This window comes from Dasypus novemcinctus, chromosome 31, assembly GCF_030445035.2.
Source record: "Dasypus novemcinctus isolate mDasNov1 chromosome 31, mDasNov1.1.hap2, whole genome shotgun sequence".
NCBI classification, from domain to species: domain Eukaryota; kingdom Metazoa; phylum Chordata; class Mammalia; order Cingulata; family Dasypodidae; genus Dasypus; species Dasypus novemcinctus.
This window is the reverse complement of record NC_080703.1, coordinates 44,499,929-44,527,612: the sequence shown is the minus strand read 5'-3', so window position 1 is coordinate 44,527,612 and position 27,684 is coordinate 44,499,929. Positions and strand designations below refer to the sequence as shown.

At 41.3% G+C, this 27,684-nt stretch overlaps 1 protein-coding gene across 3 annotated transcripts in view; it reads left to right on the top strand.

The window, feature by feature from the left end:
• Window positions 1–27,684, top strand: part of CPNE4 (copine 4) — a 509,926-nt gene that overhangs the window by 284,302 nt on the left and 197,940 nt on the right. The gene's annotated exons all lie outside the window — the stretch shown is intronic.

The window sequence follows — 27,684 nt, the reverse complement described above, 5'->3', positions numbered from 1 at the left end:
TATCTCAAAATTACCCTTTCGGTGGTCAGATCTGATGCTCTGGTTTTGAAGAACTATTCCTTGAGGCAGTAGAGGGAATATCTTGGCTGTATGTCTCCTTTCGTCTGACGAAGCGTGAACTGTGGTCTCTCTTCGCCTAAAGAGGTAAATGGTCAGGACAACCGCCCTCCCCCGCCTCCGGTCAGTGCTGGGTAGGCTGCAGAAAGTCAGGAAGCCCCTGGGCTTAGGGCTGAGACGAATCACCTCCTTAGACGCCTGTGTACTTTCTTTTTTTTCTTCTTTATTTTCTTTTAAATGTTACATTCAAAATAATGAGGTCCCCATATACCCCCCACCCCACCTATGCCACCCCTCCCACATCAACAGACTCTTCCATCATTGTGGCACATCCACTGCACCCAGTGGATACATTCTGGAGCACTGCTGCAGTGCATGGACAGTGGTCCACACTGTAGTCCACACTCTCCCCCAGTCCACCCAGTGGGCCATAGCAGGACACACAACGCCCAGTATCCATCCCTGCAGCGCCACCCAGGACAGCTCCAAATCCTGAAAATGCCCCCACACCATATCTCTTCTTCCCTCTCCCTACCCTCAGCAGCCACCGTGGCCACCCTCTCCACATCACTACTACAATTTCTTCCCTTACTAATCACAATAGTTCCCCAGCAGAACACCAGTAAGTCCACTCTAATCCATACACTATTCCTCCATCCTGTAGACCATGGGATGGCTATGTCCAGTCCCCTCTACATCAAGAGGGGGCTTAGATTCCACATGGATGATGGATACAATTCTCCTGCTTGCAGCTGTAGGCACTCTCGGCTCCCTGGTGTGGTGGTTGACCCTCTTCACCTCCCTGTCAGCTGGCCAGAGTAAGTCCAAGAAACCAGAGGGTAGGAGCTGCAAGTCTGCTGAGGCCCAGGGCTTGGCCGTCACATGGACAGTCCAGAGATTCAGGTCTCCTGAGTATACACCAACCCAAATGCCAACCACAGGTCCAATGAAAGTAGCAGAAGAGGCATGTGTAGAAAGGTAAATCTGAGTCCAACTTCAGTCTGAGTGGTTTTCTTTGGCTTCCTTTAAAGGGCCAGCGATAGATTTGCCATTCCTGGGTAAACACAGCTGAAGAGGATAGAAGATCTTTTCCTGAATATCTGAGCATAGGACATGTAACACACATACATACCCTTCCACACTGCACTTGCTTTCCCATAGTCAGAATGAATAGATAAGCTATAGACCAAAGACCAAAGCAAAAAGAGCATTAGAAAGGAGAGGTGGGGAGAGCAGAGGACGGAGAGAGAGCAACAAAGGTAGAAAAACAGGAAGGGAGGGAGGGGGAGAGGAGAGGACCAGGAGGGACCAGGGGAAGGAGCGTTTTTTTCCTCTCTTGCCCACTTGTGTTTATGCCCAGGTTTAGACTTTATTTAAGTTATTATAATTTTTTTTTATGATTTATTGTGCATATGACATTAGCAGCATCCAAACTCAAGGAAAAATTCACTTGCAGCCCAATTTCAATAGAAAATCTAACCGTTTTCACTTTGCTGTGTTCCTTTCCTATCCCCCTATCGGCATCATTTTATCTACCGTTTATCCTTGATTCATCTTTGCTTATGAAGGACAACATTGATTAAGTAACCACTTTTTGGGACAAAAAAGTGAAACACAACACTAAAGACCAACGGTAAAATAAACCACGAGAACCATTTTGTATTTCAGAATCAAGGGAACATGTCAGTTGCCACCTCATTTTAGATTTTTTTTTTTTTTTGGTCAGTGTAAGTATCTTTTATTTTTTTTTAATTTTTTTATTTTTCCAAATTCTGCTCAATTTATTCATTTTTTTAAAAGATATTACATTAAAAAAATATGAGGTCCCCATTCGCCCCCACCGCCCCCACCCCACCACTCCCCTCCCAATAACACTCTCCCCCATCATCATGTCACATCCATTGCGTCTGGTGAGTACATCTCCAGGCATCGCTGCACCCCATGTCCCGTGTTCCACACCATAGCCCACACTCTCCCACATTCCATCCAGTGGGCCATGGGAGGACACACAACATCTGGCAATTGTCCCTGGGGCACCACCCAGGACAACTCCAAGTCCCGAGAATGCCTCCACATCTCTTCTCTTCCTCCCATTCCCCGCACCCGGCAGCCACCATGGCCACTTTTTCCACATCAATGCCACATTTTCTTGAATATTAACCACAATAGTTCATGAATAGAATATCATTAAGTCCACTCTGATCCTTACTGTATTCCTCCTTCCTGTGGACCTTGGCTTAGTTGTGTCCATCCCACATCTATGTCAAGAGGGGGTTTAGATTCCACATGGATACTGGATGATGCAGTCCTTCTGCTTTCAGTTGTGGGCACTCTAGGCTCCATGGTGTGGTGGTTGACATTCTTCAACTCCATGTTAGCTGAGTGGGGTAAGTCCAATAAATCAGAGTGTAGGAGCTGAAGTCTGTTGAGGCTCAGGGCCTGGCTATCATATTGTCAGTCCAGAGATTCAAATCCCCTAGATATATCTTAAACCCCAGCACAACTACAATTCCAGTAAAGTAGCATGAAAGGCTTGTGAAAAGAGATCCCATCTGAGTCCAGCTCCATATGGTTTTGTATCTTGATCTTTCTATTATTATAAGCATTTTGTAGGTCTGTATCTAGTTGATAATTCTAATTTTCATAGCATCATATTATGCTATCAAGGAACAAGCGGTGTCTGAAATGGGCCATGGTGGGAATATTTATACCATGAGAACTGGCAAATCCTGCAAACTTAAAAGCACCCTACTGCTTATTTCTAAAATTTTGCTATTATAAATAATACCATAATGAGCATCTTTGGCTAGGCCTCCCAGTTTTAACCCCTTCCTGGCACTGGGAGAATTCCACCAAGGGGATAATGATTTAAAAAGCAGTAATAAATAAAGGCGAACATTTCTTGAATACGAACCACGTGCTAGAAACTCTGTCAAACATCTTCCTTAATCCTCAAAACGGCCTGGAGGGTAGGGATCACTAAGCTCCTTTTACTGATGAGAAAAGTGAGCCTGGGATAACTGGACCCAAGCCACACAGCCTGAGAGGGGCAGGACCAGCGGCTGCGCAGGAGCACGTGCTCTTGACCGCAGGGCGCCCAGAGGCCCCTGAGCCCGGCAAAGGCCCCGTGGAGCCAGGCTGTGGCCGTGGGCACCAGGCCCCCTCCGCGGCTCCCACTCCAGCCGCCCGGAGCCGAGGCGGCCCCTCCAGTGGGTCCCTGCCTCTGCCGCACCCTGGGGACATGCGGCCTTCACAACTGTGGGGCTTGCCCCAGCTCATCCGGCCACCAGCGCCCTCCGAGTTCCTCTCCTGCTCTTTGATCAACTGTTGACCCCCAAGCCACCAGCAGACCCATGCACCAGGCCAGCGGCGGGGAGGCGAGCACCCCGACAGAGCTGTGGGGCGTCTCAGACGAGGCGAGGACGTCCAAGAGGGTTGATGGGGTGGGCGGCGGTCACCGCGAGGCCGGGCGCTGGTGGCACCTGGGCGGTTTGCATCAGCCTTGGGTTGGTGAGCACAGTGAGGTGCTCGGTGGAGCAGCTGGACAAGCCGTCTTCATAAATAAGCGGCTGAGTCAGTGCCTCGTCCAGGTGCGAGCAGTTATTTCCTAGAGTGACTGACTTTTGTCTGCTCCCAGTTCTGTTCAGCACATAGAGAGGAAATAAGCTGGACTGGAGTATCACTGGGCACAGAGACAGGAAGCTAAGCTGCTTCAGGCTCAGAAGGAAGAGGCCTTTCTCCAAGGCTGGACGTTTGGAACAAGCACCTGGAGGGAAGACGATGGCAGGCGCAGCGAGCCATCACACTCGTCCTTTCCCCAGGGTCCCCAGAGCCAGGGCTTTCCTCTCTCCCTTCCGGTGCCTCCCCTGGCGCGGGTGACAGCAGGACAGGAGGCCCTGGCCTAACCCCAGGGCTCGTCAAGGCGTCTCGTCACCGTCTTTCCTCAGAAGACAGCCAGCAACCCCGACGATCTGCCCAGCAAGGGGGTCCACGTTACACAGTTCTGTTAACGCATTTCCTAATAAACGCAAAAAGCAGCTTTCTCCTTTTGAATTGTAGGATAATTTCCAGACGTGAGAGTCCGGGGCGACAGGAAATGACCCTTTTCATAGCACTTGCTCTCTGGTGCCAGAGGCCTCTCTGTGGGGGGTTGTGACAGCCTGTCCTGCCAGCGGCAGTGCGGGAGGGCGCCGTTTTCACAAGGTGGATATGGTTAGCATTGGGCTTTGTGATTAAAATAAATATATTATAACTTAAGGACAGCATTATTTCTCCTCACTTAATTTGCATTCCTTTGATTTCTAGGGAGGTTTGACAGTTGAATTCATGCTCTTTGTAATAATGATTAGAACTAAGAGAGCAGCAAAAAGAAAATTCCAGAAGCACCTTAAGATGCCTCCCAAAATAGCCACTGTTAATAGTTAGCTATATCTCGAAAGACCTTTCAGGTTCTTTCTAAAAACACATTCCTTTTTCCCTATAAAAATGGAGTCATTCTAACTTATTTTGTAAGCTGCTCTTTTCCACGTATTTTGGGCATTTTTCTGTAAATAGCATGTACCCCTAGCATCAGCTGTACTGATGACCGTCACTCCACTGCGTGGGACTGCACACTGGCCATGGAGCCCAGTGCGGGGAGCACAGTCCAGCTGGCCATTTAGTCATCACGCGGGTTTGGACAAGTTATTTACATCACTGTGACTCAGTTTACTCATCTGTAAAATGAGGATCATTTAAGAGTAGCTTCCTCATGAGGTTGTTATGGAGATGAAATAAATCAAAATTCTTCAAGTACTCAGTGTCTGGCACATAGGATGCTCATAAAAGTGCTGAGAAAAATACTGGATGCACCATGATTACTTCATCAGACCCATATCACGGGACATTTTGACTGTTTCTTTTTTTCTTTTTGTTTATTACAAAAAATGCTGCTATAAACAACCCCATAGATAAACCTTTGCTCTCTTTAATTATTTCTTAAGATGAAGTCTTAGGTATTAAATTGCTTGATCAAAGAGCACATACCTATTTAAGGCTTTTGTTAACAGGCTGCTAAACTTTCCATCGAAAAGTATATTCCATAAGTAGTGTAAGAGAGTGCTGTTTCTTCCTTGTTAGCAATTTCCTTTAGATTCTTTGCCTACTGGGGAGGTGAAACGATCTGATCAGAGAGCTGAGGCGCAATTTCCTGTGTCCTCTTTACTCTGCCCATCATCGTCTCATCATTAGCTGGCCTAGGACTTTATCTATAGCCGGGCACGCTAGCCATTTAGGCACTATTAAAGTGAGAAATAATAATTGGTAATATTGCATTTAGGGTGATCATTAACCTCCACTAAATCACAATGACTCATCTCCAGAAATAAATGGAAGATCTGCAGGAAAAACAAACTAATTTGTTATAACCACACAGGAGCACAATGGACACAGGGAAGGTCTATCACGATGGGCACTTAAGAAGGTTTCATTTCGTATCAGCTGCATCAAACAAATGCTGCTTGAATGGGGTTCGTGTTATCTTAGTTATTAAAATCAGTTGCTAAATCACATTTATCATGATACCTTGTTACTTGCCCAATTTGAAAGGGAAAAACTAATTCTGCAAGAGAATCAAACATTGGCAGATATTTTGTAATTAAGTGTATGCAACAACCCAGGACTTCCTGGGAAACCTGAATTAGGAGCTTCTCTAAGTTCGTGTCCTAGATTGAAAAGTTTTCTTAATTTTCCAGAAGAAGTCATTTTGTGGATGAACATTTTTCCTGCCCTGTACCCTTCCCCATGGGGCCTCAATGGGACAGAGCTAGTTCACCCCATGCATGTGGCTTTTTTTCTCTGCCTGGACAAGTTTTAACCACAATATTAAAAAGAATTTGCCAACTGTAACTTGGTCAAGGAGAAAAAATGTGCATGTAAAGTAAGGGAGGAAAGCAGTTTGATATTTTTCATGTTATTCCCTGAGTTTTCCTGCTGAAAGGAATGAAATTGTACCTATGAGTCTTTATATTTCAGAGTTATCTAGTTTTTGCTTAATTTTGCTCAGATTCAGTTCTCTCCTCTTCCGACTGCCCCTCTTCAGGTCATGTCACTGACAACTTGAGACTCTTTGAGCAAAGCCATGGAACATGCCTCTCATCCTACTCTTTCTTCTAAGTTGCACTGGATGAAGAGTTTGAGGGAGGTTGAAGCTCTTGGCCCCTAGGAGAAGGTTGGATAGCTTCATTTCTGCGTGACTTCTTCCCCAAACCATGCGGTTGGAGAGAGAACTGTTCATGAAGTTGCAGTAGTACAACAGACACATCTGTCCTTTACCATGTTCAAACATATCACTCACTCTTATGGTTTTATTTGAGAAACAAAGACCTAGAAAATGGAGCATCTTAACTAGGGTCAGAGACAAGAAGAGGTGGAAAAGATGCCAGGAGTGATGTGTATTGAAGCATCAGCCACAAACTAGACATGCAAATGTATGATAAAGTATTTAACCTCAGCTCCCCAAAACGAGAAAAGATAGGTCCATAGCCGGCTTGGCAGATGAGGCCTTTATGAGGTCATGAGACCGCAGTGCTCTCACCATGTGGGGCTTCCTGCAGCCCCAAACGCACTGCAGAACTTCTCAGGGCCTTTGATTGCTAATTATTGTTGTGGTTCTTCAAGAAGGCAGCAGATTAGGCAGAATTTTCCTGCTTATTTGGTACAAAGCAGTGCCCCCCTGCCACACACACACACACACACACAAGTTCTGACGACACATACAGACAGGCCCTCTTTTGTTTGTCTTGGCAGAATATCTTGTCAGCTAATTTTCTGTAACACACATTCGGGAAACGCTGGTTTAATCCATCCCCCTCCTTGTACTGGTGAAGTAGCAGAGGCCCAGAGAGAGGAGGCGACTCTCAAGCTGACACACAGGATTCAGGATAGACTGAAGATCAACCCCAGGCCCCAGCTCTCTACAGCGCACTCTCGCCAATGCAGATTTTTAACCTTCAGCAATCTAAGAGTTACCTTAGCAATGAAGCCTCACAGGTGATAAAAGCTGCTGACTGCTAGCAGATACATATTTTCTCTTCCCATTTCTTTTTTTCCTATGTAGTTTTCAATATTAACTCTCAATCTGAGCAACAAAAGCAAGCGGTTCCTTGTTTGTCCTAAGCAAAACAATCCCAAGTTACCTTATCTAAGCAATGAGACATCATGGGGGAGTTTTTCAATTCCCGACAGGCCGGGCGTTTTCCTCTGAAGCCTGATGGGGTGATTAAGGGCACAACCTCTGATGGCAACAGGCAGCCCTGATTCGTACCCTGGCTCTGCTACCCACCTGCTGGTTGCTTAAATTTAACAAAGACAGAGTCTATCCTGGTTTTACTCTGCAATATGCCTGCTATTGGCTGATAGGTCCTTAGGGAGTAAGAGTTAAAGCACGCTGTTATCTCCCAGGATTCCGCAGGTCAGGAAATCCATCAGGGTAGAGGATGTCTCTGCACCCCAATGTCTGGGGCCCCAGCCGGGATGACTTTAATAGGTGGGGACACCAAGTTCAATGACTGTCTCATGATGATGGAGGAGGTTGTTGTTATGGGGGGAGGAGTGGGGGAAGGTGGTGGGGGGTATATGGGGACCTCATATTTTTTTAATGTAACATTAAAAAAATAAATAAAGACAGAAAAAAATAGGTGGGGACAGGAAGAGCTCAGGTCTGGCTGGGAATCGCTCTCCCGCCTCCTCCCCTTCTTTCTCTCTCAACAGACTTCTTGCCCTGCGTAGCCTGGGTGTCCTCACAGCAGGCAGCCTTAGGGAAGTGAGTTGCTAGTATGGCAGGGAAGTGAGTTGCTAGCATGGCAGCCCAGAGACAAAGGGGAACGCTGCCAGGTCATTCAAAGCCAGGCCAGGAACGAGGCCTAGCACAGCTTCTGCCATCCGTCAGAGGAGACGCAGAGCAGCCCAGAATCCAAGGGGCGGGACTGATAGACGCTTCTCTTGATACCAGGAATGCCAAAGAATTTGAGCCATCTTTAATAGGCTATATCTTCCCAGAAAGGCCTTCCCTGGTTCTCCTGTTTAAAATTGTAATACCTCTAATGCTTCCTATTTCCCTTTCTTTGTTTATTTTTCACAATAACTTTTATCACTTTGCATATTTTATGCCTTACATATGTATTTTATCATCTGTATCTCCCATTAGGGCATCAATTCTGTAAGGCTAGAGAATTTTTCTGTTTTGTTCACTACTGTATCTTTAGCAACTAGAATAAAGCTTGATACACAGTTGGCACTTTAGAAACAGGTATTGAAGAAATAATGAGTGAATGAACAAATGAATAAAACTGGGGTAAGGTAACCACCATGACCCTCAGTTTCCTCATCTGCAAAATCGGAATACTACTACCTTCGTTCTAGAGTCTTTTGAGGATTAAATGAGATCAGATATTAGAAAGTACATAGTGTAGAACCTGGCAAATAATTAGTAGCTATTAATTTGAACAGATTTTGGAAATCATAAAATAAATTTAGACCTTGTCTTCTTGGGTACTGCTTAATGTTCTGACATATAGTAAGAACAGATAACTTAAAACCAACCTAGACTTCACTATCCAGGATGAGTGAGTTTAACCGCAAAAGGAGAGTGGGAGATTTGATGGAAGGGGCAGGTGTCATTTTAAAACTGGCTTTCCTTTTGAAGTGAACATCAAAGTTGCTAGAAGGATCCATAATAAAACAGACATCACGATGGGTCATTATTTATATTTCACTAAGCAAGGAAACCTCATTTGAGTGCTATCATTTGCTCCCTAGTTTACTGACTATAAATAGTAATCCAGCCATTTACTTCCACTCAAAAAGCCCTCCTAATTTGAGCATTTGCACATTAAAGCAATGCTAATGCAGATTTTCATCTCCTCTCAGCTGGAGCATCATGTTTTTTGAGAAACTTCCAAACATCCTATCTGCCGCATTTTCTACATCTGTTTTTGTTTCTTTCTCTTCACAGTGTCTTTGAGAGTTAACCCGACACATCTCTGTGGTGTAGTAAAAGTCGCGGGGTCCAAAGGGCACATAGAACGAGAAACGGAAGAGCACGGGGCTGGAAAGGCGTGAACGCGGGCGTCGCCTGCCTGGGGAGCCTGGGTGAGCGTGGCCCAGCCCCAGCTGCGTGGCCCGTGGGGGCCTGGAGTTGCCCCACTCCCCAAAGCTCCCTTTCCTGTGGGTCTCTACTGCTAGGAATCCCAACCTATTTTCCTGTATCTCCAATCTGTCATCCTAGACCAGATCACGTGTCCAGGTTTTTCGTGATTTTTCATTTAAAAATTCCATTTGTCTCAAGTGTTTTGTGAGTTTAGAAATCTGACTCCCAATGGGGTGAAGGGAACGAGGTGGAACCGCCTCACATGTCCAGAGGCTTCTCTTCGTTTCACCTGCTACACCGTTCCTCCCTCTCCCTTCCTGTTTCTTCCCTCATTGGAGGAAGAAGCAAATCCTTCCCTGAGTCTCAAGCTGAACAGTTCCTTCCTCATCCAGGCCCTCAGGCTCAGATTCCACCCCAAAGTGGACCGATCTAAGCATCTTCCCTGCAGGAAGTTCTTGAGCCAACTGCTAAGAAAATCAAATCGTCTCCCTAAGTTCCTCCTCTTGCCTTGACCGAGCACACACACCCCATCGTGCTCGCCATCCCTTTAGCCTGGAGACATGACAACATCCGGAAGCGGCCATCTCATTTCAGGAGGAAGCGCTGCTGTTAGTCTACATTTCCAAGGTGTCTTTTTGAAAATAAAAATTGCCACATTTTTTAAGCTTTCTTGGTAATGAAGTATCTTTCTCTGGTTGCTCATGAACTGCAAATAAGGACTTGGAAAGCTTTGCTTGGCAGACCACACTCAAGATCAAAACGATTTATCCCATTCCATGAAATCTCCAAATAGTCCTGCACCTTGCCTCTTGAGAATAGTTTAGGTGATTTGGGACATGAAAAAGGACAAAGGTCCAGTGACTAAGATAGCCTCCTAAAGTGGAGTGTAGACACATATCACATGGGAACCTAGGATTAGATTAGAGAGTGGGAACTGGTAATGGTCTTTTTCCAAAGAATTTGCTTTAAAGAAAGGAGTCACATTCAAATCCCAAATCCACAACTTACTAGTTATGCATCCTTGGGCCCTTTGTAAACCCTCACTGAGTCTCTTTCTTCTCATCTATTAAAGAGTGGGAAGAATGCCTGCCTCCCAAGGATGCTGTGAGAATTAAATTATATAAACATAGAAAGTCTCCCCAAAAAGTCAGTCCCCTTTTCTCTCATAACATAGACAAGATCCTACAGTTATAACAGACCGGCTCACCATGATGCATTTCATTTGGATAAGGTTGCTTTTGATTAATGGGTATAATGGCAATTCCAGTATTGATGGAATTGACCCTTTTGTAAAAAAAAAATCCACACTATTCCCATGCTATGAGGCATCAAAGTTGATAGTAAGATTCTTACATAAGTGGGCATGATAGCAGGTCACAGTGTGGAGGAAGTACTATTTCAGAAGTGGCAGAGCTGCCTGGATTTGAGTCTATAAACTGGAGGCCTAATAAAGTTATTATATTGATGACCTTCTGCCTTCTACAGCACTCAAGGTACATTAGAGTGCAGTCTTCAGAATAGCTAGTGAGGTGCCTCAGAGATTTATTTGCATTTGTGGGAGAGATGGTGCTGAGTTTTCTCATTTCTCATTAATGCTAATCACTTCCATAGAGAACTTCCTTGAACAAAAGTTTAAAAGAATCTATAAACTTTCTTTAAGCCTTTGTGCAATTTCCTATTCATTACCTTAGCAATGATGAAGCAGTTGGCATAGCCTAATAGATAGAACAATATCAGCACTTGAATTGTAGTTCCATATTTTTCTCTCCCACCCCACTCTTTACTGCCCTCCCTGAAAGATGACTTTTTTTTGCTCTTTGATCCAACGTCTTTCTGGCTTAGTTTGTTAGCTCCATATCTCTTTGCTTGTTCAAGAAGGGGAGTTGGCTGTACCATTAGATGAGTTTTAGAACCCCTCTTTCATGAACTAGGAATTGAGCTTTGGGGAACTAGAAAGGATTCATAATCTTGGCTTGCCCATAATATATTAGAGAATGAAAACGGTTTTCAAGAACTCAAATTTCCTGACTTTTAGAGACAGTCTCACTTTAGTAGGCTGGTCTTAGAGTGAAGATGCTCATGAGGTCCCACCTTAGCAGAAGGCTGTAGGATATCATACCTACCCTAGGACATACTTGGTAACTTCAGCCTCTGACTCTAAAACCAACCTCCTGCCAAGCCAGGTGGCTTTTCACCATCCATCTGATTGGCTCCTTGCTGCCCAACGACCTGTGCTAGGGCTCTGATCCTGACTTGGTCCTTCCTTCTTGCTTGGCTCCTTCCACTTCCGGCATTCGCATCATTGCGTAGGGCTGGGTAGAGCCCCATTGGCATCCCAACCTGCTTGACTCTCTTTTTGAATTAGGCATATTTCAACTCCAAACTCTCCAACTCAGGCCTTTGTTCTTGTACAGCTAAACCCCTGAGAATTGTCATGGGAACACCCACTGATGGCCCATTCCCATATGGGGCCCCATAAAGACCTACCATCTCCGTTGAAGTGGCTCTCTCCTGACACTGAAGAAGAGCCAGCTGACCTCTGCCATTCATGTTTCCCATCCCAAGGCAGAGCATGGATAGTGATGGAATTTTCTTTTCTAGGTAAAGGCACGTTGGGTGACTGGTGTGGCAGCAAAGCAGAGTAAGCTCTGTCCTGTAACAGTCCTCCCAGACACTGGCTCTTAGGAGTGAGGTCTTCAGCCAGCTGGGTTTTTGTGAGGGTCTGCAGGTCACTGAAGCTTTAGAACTCATGACGTAGAAATGGAAGCCTTAACAAACAGAGCCAATATTCGAGAAAATCCTAAATGTCTCTCAGTTTCTGATGATGGGGTCTGAGTAGGTGAAATATATGGCTGTTAATTTTATGAGGTCATTTATACTTAAGTACTATTAAAAATTTGGGGTCCTAATTACTAGGAGAATATCAACATTTTTGTGTTTTGCAAGAGAAATGTCAAAGTGATTTAAATGTCAGAGTTTTTTGGCATTTTTAGCCACTCTTTTTAGAGCCACCTGTAGTCCCAGCTTTACATTTGGATGCACTGCCCAGCCCGTGGGCATATTCTTGGTGATATGATAATAATTGGATCCTGGGGACTTAGAAAGCTTATTGGCATTCTCCCAGAAGGGAATGGAGACTTTATAGAAACAGACCATTAAGACTTGCTCTTCAACATGTTAGAGAAGTTTTGCATTTTGAGATTGGATTAAAGAATCTCTCTGGAGAATGCTTCAAAATACTAACAAATATGATAGTCTCCAGAATAAGAATGCCTAATGTGATGGGACAGATGATCCTAATATGATTTAATAATGAAATAATAAGATAGACATGTGGCCTTTGTATTTAACAAATCCCATTACAAAACACACAATGAAGTAATCAATACTAAAATTGGCAAATTCTGAGTAGGTCTGATGCCTGGCTTTTGAATATTAAGAAATTTGTCAAACTTATTATGTCTTCTAGCAAGGCAGCTCCCAAATTTATGGCTCCTGAAAACCCAGTAACAATAATCAATTCATAATTGTTTTCTATTCTTTCATCCTTGCAAGTTGTAATGGAGGCAGTGCATGGAATATCAAGTAACTCCTTGTGGTAAATATGAATGAAGTCAGTGGTAGCACTTTCAGGATTGAAACATACGTAGGTAGATAGATAGATAGATAGATAGATAGATAGATAGATAGATAGATAGATAGATGGATAGATGGATAGATGGATAGATGGATAGATGGATAGATGGATAGATGGATAGATGGATAGATGGATGGATGGATGGATGGATGGATGGAGAGAGATAGAAGGTAGATAGGTAGATGATAGAGGATAGGTAGATGATAGATAATAGACGAAAGATGATAGAAGATAGGTAGATGATAAATAGATGACAGATGATAGATGATGATAGATAGATAGATAGATAGATAGATAGATAGATAGATAGATAGATAGATAGATAGATAGATGAGCAGGAAATTGTTTATTGTTTTTAAGTAACAGTCATCTGTCCCAGGCCCAAATAGCTATTTTTCATGGTACTTGCAGCCACCACCTGCTCCCCTCTGGGAGTTTGGGCTGCATTTTTTTTCCTCAGTCAATAGCTTAGATTCTATCATCCATAGCGGATAATACATTCACTTCTTCCCGAGTGGCTCATTAATTTTCTTTTGATTTACTAGGCTAAAGGAAATACTAACCATTCAATTTATTAAGTGTGTTTTGTCCAAACAAGTTGAGCCACTTGAAAAAAAAACAATGCATGCAATCTAAAAGAAAAAGTATTTTAATTTCACCAGTTACTTGATAATGGAATGTGTGTGCCTTTTGGGCACTGTACATCGTCTCAAACCTGGAAATTGTATTAAATCCCACCACTCTCTCATTTTCTATTTCAAATTTTAACAACTGCCAAAAATCTAGTTTCAAAAATTTCTGATGGGGAGCAGAGGTAGATCAAGTGTTTGAGCACCTGCTTCCCAGGTATAAGGTCCCAGGTTTAATCTCCGGAACCTCCTAAAAACAAACCAATGAAAAATCAAACTCTCACTGGGGAGCAGGTGTAGCTCAGTGGCTGAGTGCCTGTTTCCCATTTACAAGGTCCTGGGGTCAAACCCTGGTACCTCCTAAAAAAAAAAAGGTCAGGTGAATGTGGTGGCATGATTTAATGCTGTACATGTAAACTACTTTGAGATGGCAGTTTGTAAGGTATCTACCAGATATCGAATATCACTATATTTCTCTTGAAAGTGTAAAATATCTGGTGTTTTGCCCCAATGAGTTCACTGTGGTGGGCAAAGTTCAGAACTATGTGACAGGAGCACCTGACTCATACACATTCAACCACATGCTCACCCTGTGATCAGAGAGAGTTACAGACTTTTAATACTTCATATCCCTAAGCATAAATCAACTGTATTAAGTCATCCTCATACAAAGAACCAGCAACCTATTCCAGCACAGGAGGGAAAATGGACTGTTTCGTACCTACTGAGACACACTATGTCTGCATTTAGTGGGTGATTTAAAGTACTTTAAATTTTTAAACTTTTTTCCAAATACATACCGCATATGCTCACACATCCTGTTCTATAGAAATAGGTGGGAACCTGTTGTCATTTTGTTTAGAGCAGTCGGTTTTTCTCTTGCTGTTTTTTGCTTCCACATATATTCTCACTCCATGTAAACAACTCGGGGTATAACTTTTATGTTTTTCCCTTTACACACGTCTGTGGATAGTGGCCACTGATCTGCCTGAAGGCAGCACGTTACACTTGCATCAGGATTTCCTTCATCCCTCTGAGTCCTAAGTCTTTATTTCAAATTGCTGCTTAATGCCCCTTGGTGTGGGCACACCACCGTTTAGTCGGCCGCGTTGCTCAGAGGCAATTTATCACGTTTCCAGGTTTCCTGACACTCTCGACTCTTGTTTGTATTTTCTTACATACCAGTCATTTTATTTTTAAGGGATTGATTCTCAGTACCAGATTGCTGGGTTGAAGGGTATATTTGTGTCATAGAAATGTTTTTAAGTAGGTTTTTCGAAACACCTTTCCTCAAAGGCCTTGATTTTCACATTCCCACCAACAATGTATGAGAGGATCTATTTTTCTTCTTCTTTATTTTCTTTTAAATTTTACATTAAAAAAATATGAGGTCCCCATATACCCCCCACCCCATCCACGCCACCCCTCCCACATCAACCACCTCTTTCATCATGGCGGCACATCACCGCACCTGGCGAATGCATTCTGGAGCACCGCTGCGCCACGTGGACAGGGGTCCACGGTGTGGTCCACACTGAGTGGATCTTCTGACGCCACAGCTCCAGCAGAAATGCTTGTTATCAGTCTTTTGGATTTTAACCACCCTGATGGAAGTCAGTTATTACTCTTTTAATTTGCATTTTCCTGACCACTGGTGAATGTGAGCTTTCTAAACTATTTGGCCATTTGGATTTTCACTTCTATGAAGTGTCTGTTCATGTCTTTTACCAATTTTCAGCTGGGTTGTTTGCCTTTCTCTCAATAGTTGCAACATCTTATTGTGTGTTAATGGTATGAAACTTTCATCATCTGAATTATCCAGATTCTGAATTTCCTCTAAATCTATGATTTGCCTACTGACTTTCTTAATGGTTGTTTGTCATACAAATGTCTTATATTTTTATATAGTGAAATATATCTACCTTTTATAACTCTGAGTTGCCAGACTTAGTTAAGAAGAATTTCTTCTCCTTAAGTTTTATCTGTGTAATTACGGAGATTTTCTTGCAATATTTTTAGTGTTTTACTTTTTCTTTTCAGTTATAATTTTGGTCTTTCTAGACATGCTTTTTTGTTTCAATATACAAAACTGATATAATTCACTTTTTTTCAGATTTTAAACAATTGTGGATTTATTACACAATTAATTTCTTTCCACTGAAATGTGCTACCACTTTTATCTTTAATAAATTTTCATAAATACTGGGAAGCATTTCTGAAAACTCTGTTCTGATTTTTGCTTATTCCTATGCCAAGACTATGCTGATTAGATCAACCTTAGCTTTGCAATACGTTCTCCTATCTGGTAAAGCAATTTATCATTGCTATTTTTTAAATGTATGTTTTGGCTAGATGCAGGCATTTATTCTTCAACATAAGGATTGAAAACATTTTACAAATCTCCCCAAACCCTGTTAAGGGTTCTTATCAGAGTTTCATTAAAATCATATTTTAGTTTTGGGGACTTTGTCATATTATGACATAAAATTTTCCCATTCAAAATCATGATGTCTTTCCATTTGTTCAAGGGTTGCCATTTGATTAGATGATATAAATTTCTTTGTTTAGATTTTGTGTCTTTCATGTTAAATTTAGTTGCAAAGAGGACTTGCTCTTCTAGGAAGATGCGATAGTCCTTTTAACATTCCTCCCGCTAAGTCCAACTGAAACCCCTGGACGTTGTACATAAAACAAACAGAAGAATGCTCTGACAAAGGCGAGCCAACGAGCGCCGTGGGTCCTGAGAGATGGCCCGTGCTGAGTACTCTGGGCTTCCTTTTTATCTCACCCACCCCAGACCTGGAGCCAATGGGCTGACAACCTGGAAACAACAGAGCATGCAGCCAAAATCGCCACAACCACCACCGATCTCCTGACCCACAGGACCGAAAGAAGGGACACCTCGTAAGACAGAAAACCTGGAAATACCTTCTATGCCCAGCAGACACCATGGGAAAGTGGGGGCTCCAGCCCACCCCCACCGCAGGGCCAGGGGGATCCAGGACTTCCACCCCAAGGCTGTAATGAGGAATCCCACTCCCCTCCAGGGCGGTGTCAGAGGTCAAGCAGGTGCTGGCCTGTCATCCCAGCAGGCCGGGGGCTCCACAACCTGCAGTGTCAGTGGAGAACGCGGGGTCAGTGCGCCCTCCACCCACCTGGCAGCACTGAGCACCCTCTCACCTGCCCCTGCTGGTGTCAGAGGTCAAGCAGGTGCTGGCCTGTCATCCCCGCCAGCCGGGGGCAGGTCCACGACCTGCAGTGTCAGTGGAGGACATGGGGTCAGTGCGCCCTCCACCCTCCTGGCAGCACTGAGCACCCTCTCACCTGCCCCTGCTGGTGTCAGAGGAGCCTGGTGGCGAGTCAGCAGGACCCCAGCAATGTCAGGTGTCCGTGAGCCACCTCACCTGTATGTGTGGAGACCCCGCCAGAGCCCATCTCTTCCCAGAAACAAGGAGGGGCCCCTGCTTGGGTATCGACAGAGGCCAGGGGGGCCACTACCACTGCCTGGAGGGAAGGAAATCGTGCCCCCTCTTCCCCTACCAGAGTGCGGGAAGAAAATAGAAAGTAACAGCTAAGCAAAAAGGCTAAAGAAGATCCAGAGTCCCATAACATAATACAAAAATGTCCAGTTTTCAATAAAAGTCACTATTGAATACCAAAAACCAGGAATATCTCAAGCTGAATAATAAAAGACAGTCAACAGACACCAATACTATTATGACAGCGATGCTAAACTTATCTGACAAAGATTTTAAAGAAGTAATAATAAAAACATTTCAGTGAAAATTTATGACTATGTTTGAAACAAATGAAAAGATAGGAAACTTCATTAAATAAATAGAAAGTCTCAAAAAAGCAATAGAAGATATAAAGAAGAACCAAATGGAAATTTCAGAAATAAAAAATATAATAACTGAAATAAAATGCTCAGTGGAGAGGCTCAAACAGCAGAATGGAAGGGATAAATAAATCAGTAAACTGGAAGACAGAACAAGGGAAATTACCCAATTTGATCAACAGAGAGGAAATATATTGGGGGGAAAAATGAAGAAAATCTCAAGACCTGTTGTAACAAAAGAGTTAACATTCATGTTAGCACAGACCAGGAAGGAGAAGAAAAAAAGGCAGGACTGAAAAAAATACTTAAAGAAATAATGGCTGAAAACTCCCAAATTTGGCAAGACATATAAACCTACAGAACTAAAATGCCAAGTGAACCCCAACCAGTATAAGCACAAAGAAATCCATGCAAGGACACATCATAATTAAACTTCTGAAGATTAAGGACAAACAAAAAATTTTGAAAGCAGTCAGAGAAAAAGAATGCATTGTCTATAGGGAAAAACAATTTGAATGAGAACAGAGTTCTGATCAGAAACTATGGAAGATGTAATTTAAAACTCTTAAAGAAGAAATCTCCAGACCCAGGTGGATTCATTGGAAAATTCTACCATATAAAGAAAAATAAATGCCAATTATACACAATCTTTCCCAGAAAATACAATAAGAGGGAACACTGTCCAATTCCTTCCATGTAGCTCACGATGTCCTGATAACAAAACCATACAAAGAGAATGCAAAAAAAGAAATGATAAAACAATATTTCTCATGAATATAGACTCCGAAGTCCTTAATATTATCAAATAGAATTCAGCATTATCTAAAATGAATTACATCATCATGACCAAGTGGGTTTAATCCAGGGATGGAAGGCTGGTTCAGCATTCAAAAATCACTAAACCACCATTTACCCAATATAGCAAATCCACCATATTAACAGGCTAAAGAAGATACATGATCATGTCAAGCAATGCAGAGAAAGCATTTGACAAAATTCAAAACCTACTTATGACAAATACTCTCAGAAAGATAGAAATAGAGGGAAGCTTCCTCAACTTGGTAAAGAGCAACTGCTAAAATCCTACACCTAACATTATACTCCCTGATGAGAGACTGAATGCTTTTCCCCGAAGCCCGGGGAGGAGAGGATGGCTGCTGTCACACCCTTACCCAGCACGGTGGTGGAAGTTCTAGGTGGTTCAATAAGGCAGGAAAAGGAAACAAAAAGCATATGGAGAGGAAATAAATTAATAAAACTGCTCCTATTTGTAGATGGCATGAGTGTCATGGCAAAGATGTCAATTCTCCCCAAATTGATATACAGGTTTAAGTAATTCCTATCAAAATACTACCATGAATTTTTATAGATATAGGCAATAGTGTTCTAAATGGCAAAAGAACTAGAGTAGCTAAAACAATTTTTAACAAGAAAAAATTGGGAGAATTCAGTCTATCCAGTTTCAAGGTTTATTGTATAGTTACAGTAATCAAGACTGTGTGGCACTGGTCAAAGATTTGACATTTAGATCAACATAATAGAACAGAGAACCCAGAAAAAGACCCACCTAAATATGCCCTACTAATTTTTACAAAAGTGCAAAATCTAAAGATGGAAAGATAGTCTTTTCAACAAATGGTGATGGAACAATTGAACTCTCATAGACAAAAATTGAACTTTGACCTAAGTCTCACAACTCATACAAAAATTAACTCTCAATATATCTTGGGGGAAGCGGTTGTGGCTCAACTGATAGTGTGTCCACCTACCAAATGGAGGGTCCAGGGTTCGATACCCAAGGTCTCCTGACCCGTGTGGAGAGCTGGCCCATGTGCAGTGCTGCCACACCCCACAGGGGTGCCCCACGTGCAAGGAGTGCGCCCCACAAGGAGAGCCGTCCACGTGAAAAAAGCGCAGCCTGCCCAGGAGTGGCACCGCACACACGGAGAGCTGACATAGCACGATGACGCAATAACAACAACAAAAAGTGACAGTTTCCCGGTGCCACATGGCAAGAATACAAGTGGACACAGAAAAGAACACACAGCAAATGGAACAGAGAGCACACAACAGTGGGGAAGGGGAGAGAAATAAATAAAATATTTTTTAAAAAATGGATCATGGGCTTAAATGTAAAATGTAAAACTATAAAGCTTATTTTTAAAATTAGGAGAAAATTTTCAGGGCCCCAGGCTAGGCAAAGAGTTCTCAGATTTGACACCAAAAGCACAATCCTTAAAAGAAAAAAATGATAAATGAGATTTCCTCAAATTTGAATGTTTTATCTGCAAAAGAACCTTTTAAGAGGATGAAAAGACGAGCTATAGACAGTAAGAAAACATTTGCAAAATGTCCAATAAAAGACAAGTATTTAGGATATCTCTTAAAAATCTCAAACCTCAACAGTAAAAACTCAAACCATACAATTAGAAAAGTAGAAAAGACTTGAAGAGACATTTCACCAAAGAAGATACACAGATGGGAAATTAGCATAAGGAAAGATGTTCAACATCAGTAGCCATTAGGGAAGTGCAAATTAAAACCACAATGAGATACCACTGCACACCTATAAAAATAGGCTAAAATAAAAATTAATGACAACTCTAAATGCTGGGGAGTATTCGTAGAAATGATCACTTTTACATTGCTGATGGGAATGTAAAATGGTATAGTTTCTCTGGAAAACTGACAGTTTCTTAAAAATACTAAATATGCAACTACCATACAACCCAGAAATTGCATGCCTAAGCATTTATCCCAGAGAAACTAAGACATGTTCACACAAAAGCACAAATTTTATAACATTTTTCATAATAGCCAAAAATTAGAAACAACCCAGATATTCTTCAACAGATAACTGGCTAAACCAACTCTAGTACATCCATATCATGGAATTCTGCTCAGCCATAAAAAGGAACAAACGATTGACAGTACAACAACCTGGACAAATCTCCAGAGGATTATGCTGAGGGATAAAAGCCAATCCCAAAAGGTTGCATACTGTATGATTCCTTTTATATAACATTCTTGAAAGAAAAAAAATGATAGAAATAGAGAAAACATTGCTAGAGATTAAAGAGAGGGAAGGGAAGGAAGTGGGGTGGGCACAGGGGTAGAAGGAATAGTCCACATCAGGGCAGTGTCCTGGCTGTGACAGTTGCTAAAGTTTTGCAAGATGTTACCACTGAGGAAAACCAGGTAAAGGGAGCAAGTGAATTCTCCATATTTTTTCTTGCAACTGCATGTGGCTCTACAATTATCTCAAAAATAATCTCAAAATAAAAAATAAATATAAATTTAGTTGCAAGTATGTTTTTATCTTTTATCATTTCTAGTAATTGGAATATTTTCTGTTTCTACTTCTAGGTACTTATTGGTAAAATAGAGAAAAGCCAATCACTTTTAAAAAGGCTTGTATTCAATTCTTGTCATTTGTTTTCAGTTACCTTATCAAATTCTCTTGTTTAATACTTGGAGATTTTATTTGTGTGTGGTGGTTCCTTACAGCTATGCAATAATGTAATTAACAAAAAGAGGTCATTTTAGCTGTTTTTTCCAAGGTATCTGCCAATTATTTAATTTTCATGTCTTATACCTTTCAAATAATCTTTAAGGCAGTATTAAATTATAATACCAGCAGACATCTTTGTCTAGTTACTGATTTTTTTTACTAGAGAAGTTGTAGGTTTATAGGAGAATCATGCAGAAAATACAGAGTTCCCATATTCCCCCTTCCCACTTTTATTTCCTTGGATTAGTTTGGTGTATTTGTTATAGTGAAAGAATATTGTTTTAGTTGTACTATCAACTAGAGTCCATGGTTTTCATTAGGATTAACAGTTTGTGTTATATAGTCCTATGTGGTTTTTTTTTAAGTTTATTCTAATAATGTATATACAACCTAAAATTTCTCCTTTTAACCACATTCAAATATTTAATTCAGTGCTATTAATTATGTTCACAATGTTGTGCTACCATGACCACCATCCATTATCAAAACTTTACAATCACCCCAAATAGAAACTCTGTACAATTTAAATATTAACTGCCCATTCCCTAACCCCGCCTTCTTTTAGTTTATATTTGCCTCAAGACATTTTAAGCATTTCCGGACATTCTTATTTCACTTGGTGTTGTTTTCACCATCTATTGACATGATCTCATGGTTTTCTCCTTTAAACATTTGGTGTGATGAATTATAGGGATAAAGTTCCTGATATTTATCTCTTTTTGCATCACTGGAGTCCTCCTTGGTCATGTAGTGGATATTTTTATACACTGCTGGGATCTTTTGATAATATTTTATTTAGAATTTTCACACTATATTTCTAAGTGAGTTTGGTGTACACTTTTTAATTTTCTACCATTTTTTATCAGGTTTTGGTATTAAGTTTATGCTTGTTCCATGAAATTAATTGGAGGGTTGTCTAGATTTTTCTATGGCCTGAAACAGTTGAAATTACATCATAATTATCTATTCTTTAAAGGTTAGATAAATATCAGCTGTGAACCATCTGGTCCTAGTGTCCTTTTCAGTGGTAGATTTCTAACCACCTTCCCAAGTTTGTCCACAGTTGTTGGTCTGTTCAAATTTTCCACTGCTTAGATAAATTTGAGTAATTTATATTTTGCTAAACAAAAAAATTATTTCCCCTTGGGAAATAATTCATGTATAATATTTTTTTAATCCTTCCTGCACCTGTGATTGTTCTTTCTATTTTGTCTATAACCAGACTTCCTGTTTGCCTATTTTATTTTATTTTTTTCAAAGAACCAGCTTCTGGATTTATTTATCCTTTCTAATATTTTTGTTTGTCTTTTTATATCAGCTTTTATCTTATTCCTCTTCATAATTCTCTTTGATTTATTTTATTCTAAACTATTAAGATGAATACTAGGTTTTTGTATTTTTATTCCTTATGATTTAATAGTAAAGGCATTTAAAGCTACACTTTATCCATAGAGTAGTATTTTCACTGAGATCCACAGGTTTGGGTGAGAAGTGTTTTTTTAGTTGCTTTCTAGATTGTTTGAAATTACTCTTTTATTTCTTCTTGGAAGCAAGAGTTACATGGGAACTTGGTTTTTAAATTTCAAAGTAATTAAGATTTTTATTTCTTTTTAATTTTTTATTCCTTTTTTATTGGATTTTGGTCAGAACATATGATCTATGACATCTTTACTGTTTAAACTTTATTAAGTTTATTGATTTAATGCAGTTTACTGAGTTTACTAATTATTACGTATAAAGCCAATTTACATAAACATTCAATATTCAATAGACAGAGAAAAAAATAGCAGTCTCCTATTCAATGTGGGTAAGGTATATATGCATATTCATATATATATAAAAACAAACTTGTTTTTGGACTAATCAATTACTCCATGGCTTTACTTATTCTTTATCTAATAAAACTTGCTAATTCTGAGATGACTGTTGAAATCTCCCATAGTAATTATATTTTTATAGCATTCTTCTTCTTCCATATGTTTTATTTCATGTATATAGATCTTACTTTTGGTGTATTCAGGTTTATGTCATATCTTTCTTTTACAAATTATGCATCTTATAAATGCATGGTTAACTCTGTTTACCCCAGGTACTTTTAGCCTTAAATTTTATTTAATTTTGCTTTTATTAATATCCACAATCCTGCTTTCTTTAGCTTTGTATTTTATTTTCTTTAGACTTACATGTAAAATGTAAGCTCATTTTTAACTTTTTCTTTTTAATTATCTCAGTGTTTCTTATAAACTGAATTCAACTAGGTTTTGCTTTGTTAAGCCAAATTGACATTTCTGTTTAATTTAGAATTCAGTACATTTACATTATGCGATAACTATTATACTATATTTTATCTTTTCCATCTCATTTTGTTTATAATGTATTTTATATTGATAGTACCTTGTGTTTGTTTTCCTTATTTTTACTCATATGATAAATGTCTGTTCATTTCCCCTTGTTAATTTGAACTTTTTCTAATTTTTCTTTGAATAAATGGTTATCTCCATAGATAATGAGGATGATTTGACTGCAAGTAACAGAATACATGAGTAAAAGAACTGCTAGCTTAAACAATAGCAGATCTTCTTACCTTGCATGAAACAATGACCTCAGGTAGGCATTTTCCAGGTTGGTTAAGTCATTAGCGTTCTGGGTGATTTCTCTTTTCTTTTCTTGCCTTCCCTCTCAACACGACAAGATGGTGACTGCAACTCCAAAATCACGTCTTCGCATGACAAAGACGAAGGAAGGAGTAGGCAACAAACTGTTTATCCCTGCCACATTTTATCAGGGAAGGCAACCTCTGCTAGCTGAAACCCCTAGCAGTCCAATTCCACTGGCCAGGGTGGGGTCATTTGGTCAGGCTCTGGCCACAAGGGAAGCCAGATAGTGAGTATCAGTCATCTTCAGCCTCACTGTAAGAACAGCGAGAGAACAGCTGTTGGGCAAGCAAACAACAGTGTCTTCCAAACTTCTTTCTGCTTTCATAATCAGACACGTATTTCCCATCTACTATTTGATAAGAAATTACTCATTCCCACACCCAGGTGCTGCCTTTATCACCTACTTCCACCTACCCCCGTAACATACAATTTTTAGAAAATTTTTACTTCCCTGATTTTTACCCCTCTTCCCTAGTTGAGAATTTTGGGATATGTTGCCCTCACCCCTCCTATTCAAACCATTGGGTTTTTCTGAGATAAGTTGGTGCTTTTTAATTACAGACTATTGAGGAGAATTCCCTTGATAGCTTGACCCATCTGTTTTGTGCATCTGATTTCAGCATGTTCCCAGACTGTCTAGCTTTACCTCTTTGGGCCAGAATCTGCTCTGGTTGGGTGGGATCCTTCCTGAATCAGATGTTTGAGTCTAATGTTCAGGAGAAACATCTGGGCTTGAGATACCCATTTGGAAGTCACCAGCCTACTGATTTTATTTAAACCCATTAGATTGAAAGAGATGACGTAGGGCGCCAGTGTAGAAGATAAAGGGGGGGGTGGCAGTCTGGGTCATGCCAGCATGTGTGGCTGAGCTAAGGCTCTTAGGGAGGCACAGAGCAGGTGTCCGCGTGGGGTCAGGGCCAGGAGACACCCGGCGCTGTCCACCACAGGCCAGCTCCACCTGGAGCCACGGCGGGCAGGTTGAGTTCTGACACCTTATTCCCTTGTCCTGTACCCCCGTTACTTGGTTATGAACTTGCTCCTCCTGCCATCCAAGTCTAGCGTAGGCCATTGTCTCTAGAACGCCATTGGCAAATTGGCCCTGTGGGCAGGAGATGGAAGCGCCCGTCCCACTCTGACTCTCTGCCCCTTGAAGCCAGGGCAGGCTCGTTTGACTTTCATACTTGGGGTAGAGAGAGGTCACTGGGATGTCATGAAAAAATAAACAAAAACCTAGAGCGGCAAGCTTCTCTTCACATTCAGTGCCGACAAAGCTCAATGTGTGACCGTAGGCGAGTTACTCGGCTTCTTCAAGTACAGTTTCCTCACTTTTAAAATGAGGATATGAATTTCATCTACCGCTCAATGCTATTGTGTTGAGACTTTGGTATAACGTAAGCACAGTAGCATGTAACAGGTGCTCAATATTTGTCAGCATCCTTTCTTTACTGATCTTAGAGGGCAGGGGAAAGCAATGTAAATCCACAAAATAATCTCTGAATTTCCATTTTAGTTATTCTTCTTCACCAAACTATCTAGCTTCCTATAGTTACATTCTGTTTTATTTATGCACTTGTGCATATCATATATGTTGGATCAAACAAAATAGTCTTCACATTGGATCAAGCAAACTCAGAGAGCTGGAAATGAACCCTGTGCAATCCATAAACGTGAAATTTATCTCCCTCACCATCTATCAAAGCCAGTAAGAAAAATCCATAGGTGGATTCCAGCCTAGAGTTAGAATTCCAGGTTAGAAGAAATGCTGTAAGAATTAGTCCATCGCTTCCTCTGTGACTTAAGTCTCCTTTTCTTCATTCATGCTACATGGTGTCTTGTATCTTCTTTGGATTTTTCTGATGTAAGAAAGGTCTTCTCTTCATGAGGCCAAAATCTGCTTCATTTTGGCCTCTGTCTGTTGTTTCTTAATGGCTGATTTCTTGCTGTACAAATATAAAACACACTCAGCCCAGCTCCCAGAACATCTGCCAGATCAGATAAAATGTATGTAATACAGAACCACTCCCCATAATGGAGAGCCGCTCATGCTCGTCACACATGGTGTACATCGGAAGACGTCACTCATGGGAATTTGTTTTCAGTCTCTCTCTGAACTGGGGCAGGGTGCCTCTGCTGCAGGGCAGCACAGTGTTCCTAGCAGCTGCTGCCACCATATAGAACGTCCTTTCTGTGCATTCAAGGCTTTTGGCAGAATGAGTGGGGCTGTATGTATTATAAGTTGGACTCCACGTTGGGGTGGATGGTGATACACCTAGTTTAATGCTAAACCCCTAAGGCTTATCTCAGTGCTGGAGAAAAACTCACATCACATGCGTGTACTAAATCTTCACTGAGCGAATGAATGAATGAATGCAAATGAGCACAAATTGATAAACAGTAACTTGGTGAAGAATTTGCTTTAGCTGGTTAAGACTTAAGAAAAAAAGTGGCTATTGAAAGAAAAACAAATGTCCTCTAGGGGGTCAAGGTTAAGTACTGAAATCATTCATGTAGTGACAAGAAAGCAATATGTTTTTGATTACATGCCCTGAATCAGATGTACAATAATTTACAGGATCCTAGAGTGCAAAGGCCAAAATAGAAGGACCATTGTTAGCTCCAAAGACAGAATGAACATTGAGAACTTCAGGCAGAGCACGTGATGAGCTCCCAACTGCTCCGGGTATGGTTGACCTGCTGCTTCTTTGTAACCATGAGAGTGTCCAGGCCCTTATAGTAACTGTTGATAGTCATCGTTCGTGACCATTTTAATGGTGCTGATGGTGCTGATGGGAAATGATCGCTTAATGATCATTTTAACGGTGTTGATGGTGATGATGGGAAATTGAGAGCTTAATGATTATTTTAACGATGCTGATGGTGATGATACTGTGACGGGAAATTTCACCACTTAGAGATTTGGCCCCACTCCTTTTACTTTGTGAACCACCCCACAACGTAAGTGTTTCAGTGTGTCAAAAGAGTTATTGGCACATGAGTAGGAGCAATGCATAGCGTCAGTGGGAGTTCCCTCTAAAAGAGACACAATGCTTCATAAAAGAGGTGTTGCATGGCAGATGTGTGTGTGTGTAAATATTTTAAGATAGGTGGGGGGCTTGACTCAAGCCCCCCCACAAAAGGCCTGTTCAGGTCCCTGGCCCTGTGGGTGTGAACTTACGTGCAAATAGGACCTTTGATGATATTATTGATTAAGGTGTGGGTTTTAGTTTGCCAAAATCTGCCAAAAGCAATGTACCAGAAATGGGCTGGCTTTTACCGTGGAGATTTATTAACTTATAAGCTTACAGTTCCCAGGCTGAGAAAATGTCCAGGTCAAGGCCTCAGGTGACGCTTCCTCCCCAGGACCAGCTGCTGGCGATCCTGGATTCCTCTGTCAAATGGGAAGGCACACGCGGGGTCCCCCGTGTCCTCCAGGTCTTGCCGATTTCAGCTCCCTGGTTTCTGTGGCTTCCTCTCTCAGCTTCCGTGGGTTTCTCTCAGTTTCTGCAGCTCCCTCTCTCCATGTCCACCCCATTTATTAAGGACTCCAGTAAGAGGATTAAGACCCACCCTGGTTTTGAATGATCTAGGTATCTTTAAAAAAATGTTTTTAATCTATTAAAAAAAAAAAAAAGACCCACCATGGACCATGCCTTACTGAAGTAACCTAATCAAAAGGAAGGCTGCACCATTTTACACTCCCATCAACAGCGAAGGAGTGTTCCTATTTCTCCACATTATCTCCAGCACTTATTGTTTAATTTTTTTAAAATAAGAGTCATTCTATGAGGTGTGAGAGGATATCTCACTGTCATTTTGATTTGCATTCCCCTAATAGCTAGTGATATTGAACATTTTTTCACGTGCTTTTTTGCCTTGGAGAAATGTCTATTTAAGTCTTTTGCCATTTTAAAATTGAATTGCTTGTTTTTTTTTATCGTTAGGTTGTATGATCTCTTTATAGAGCATGGAGATCAAACCCTAATGGGATATGTGGTTTCCAAATATTTTCTCCAATTGGGTAGGCTGCCTTCTTGACAAAGTCCTTTGAATCACAAAAGTATTAAAGTTTAAGGAGGCCCCATTTATCCATTTTTTCTTTCATTGCTTGTGTTTTGGTGTGAAGTTTAAGAATCTACCACTTACCACCAGGTCTTGAAGATGTTTCCCTACATTTTCTTTTACGAATTTTATGGTTCTTGCATTTATATTTAGGTCTTTGATCCATTTT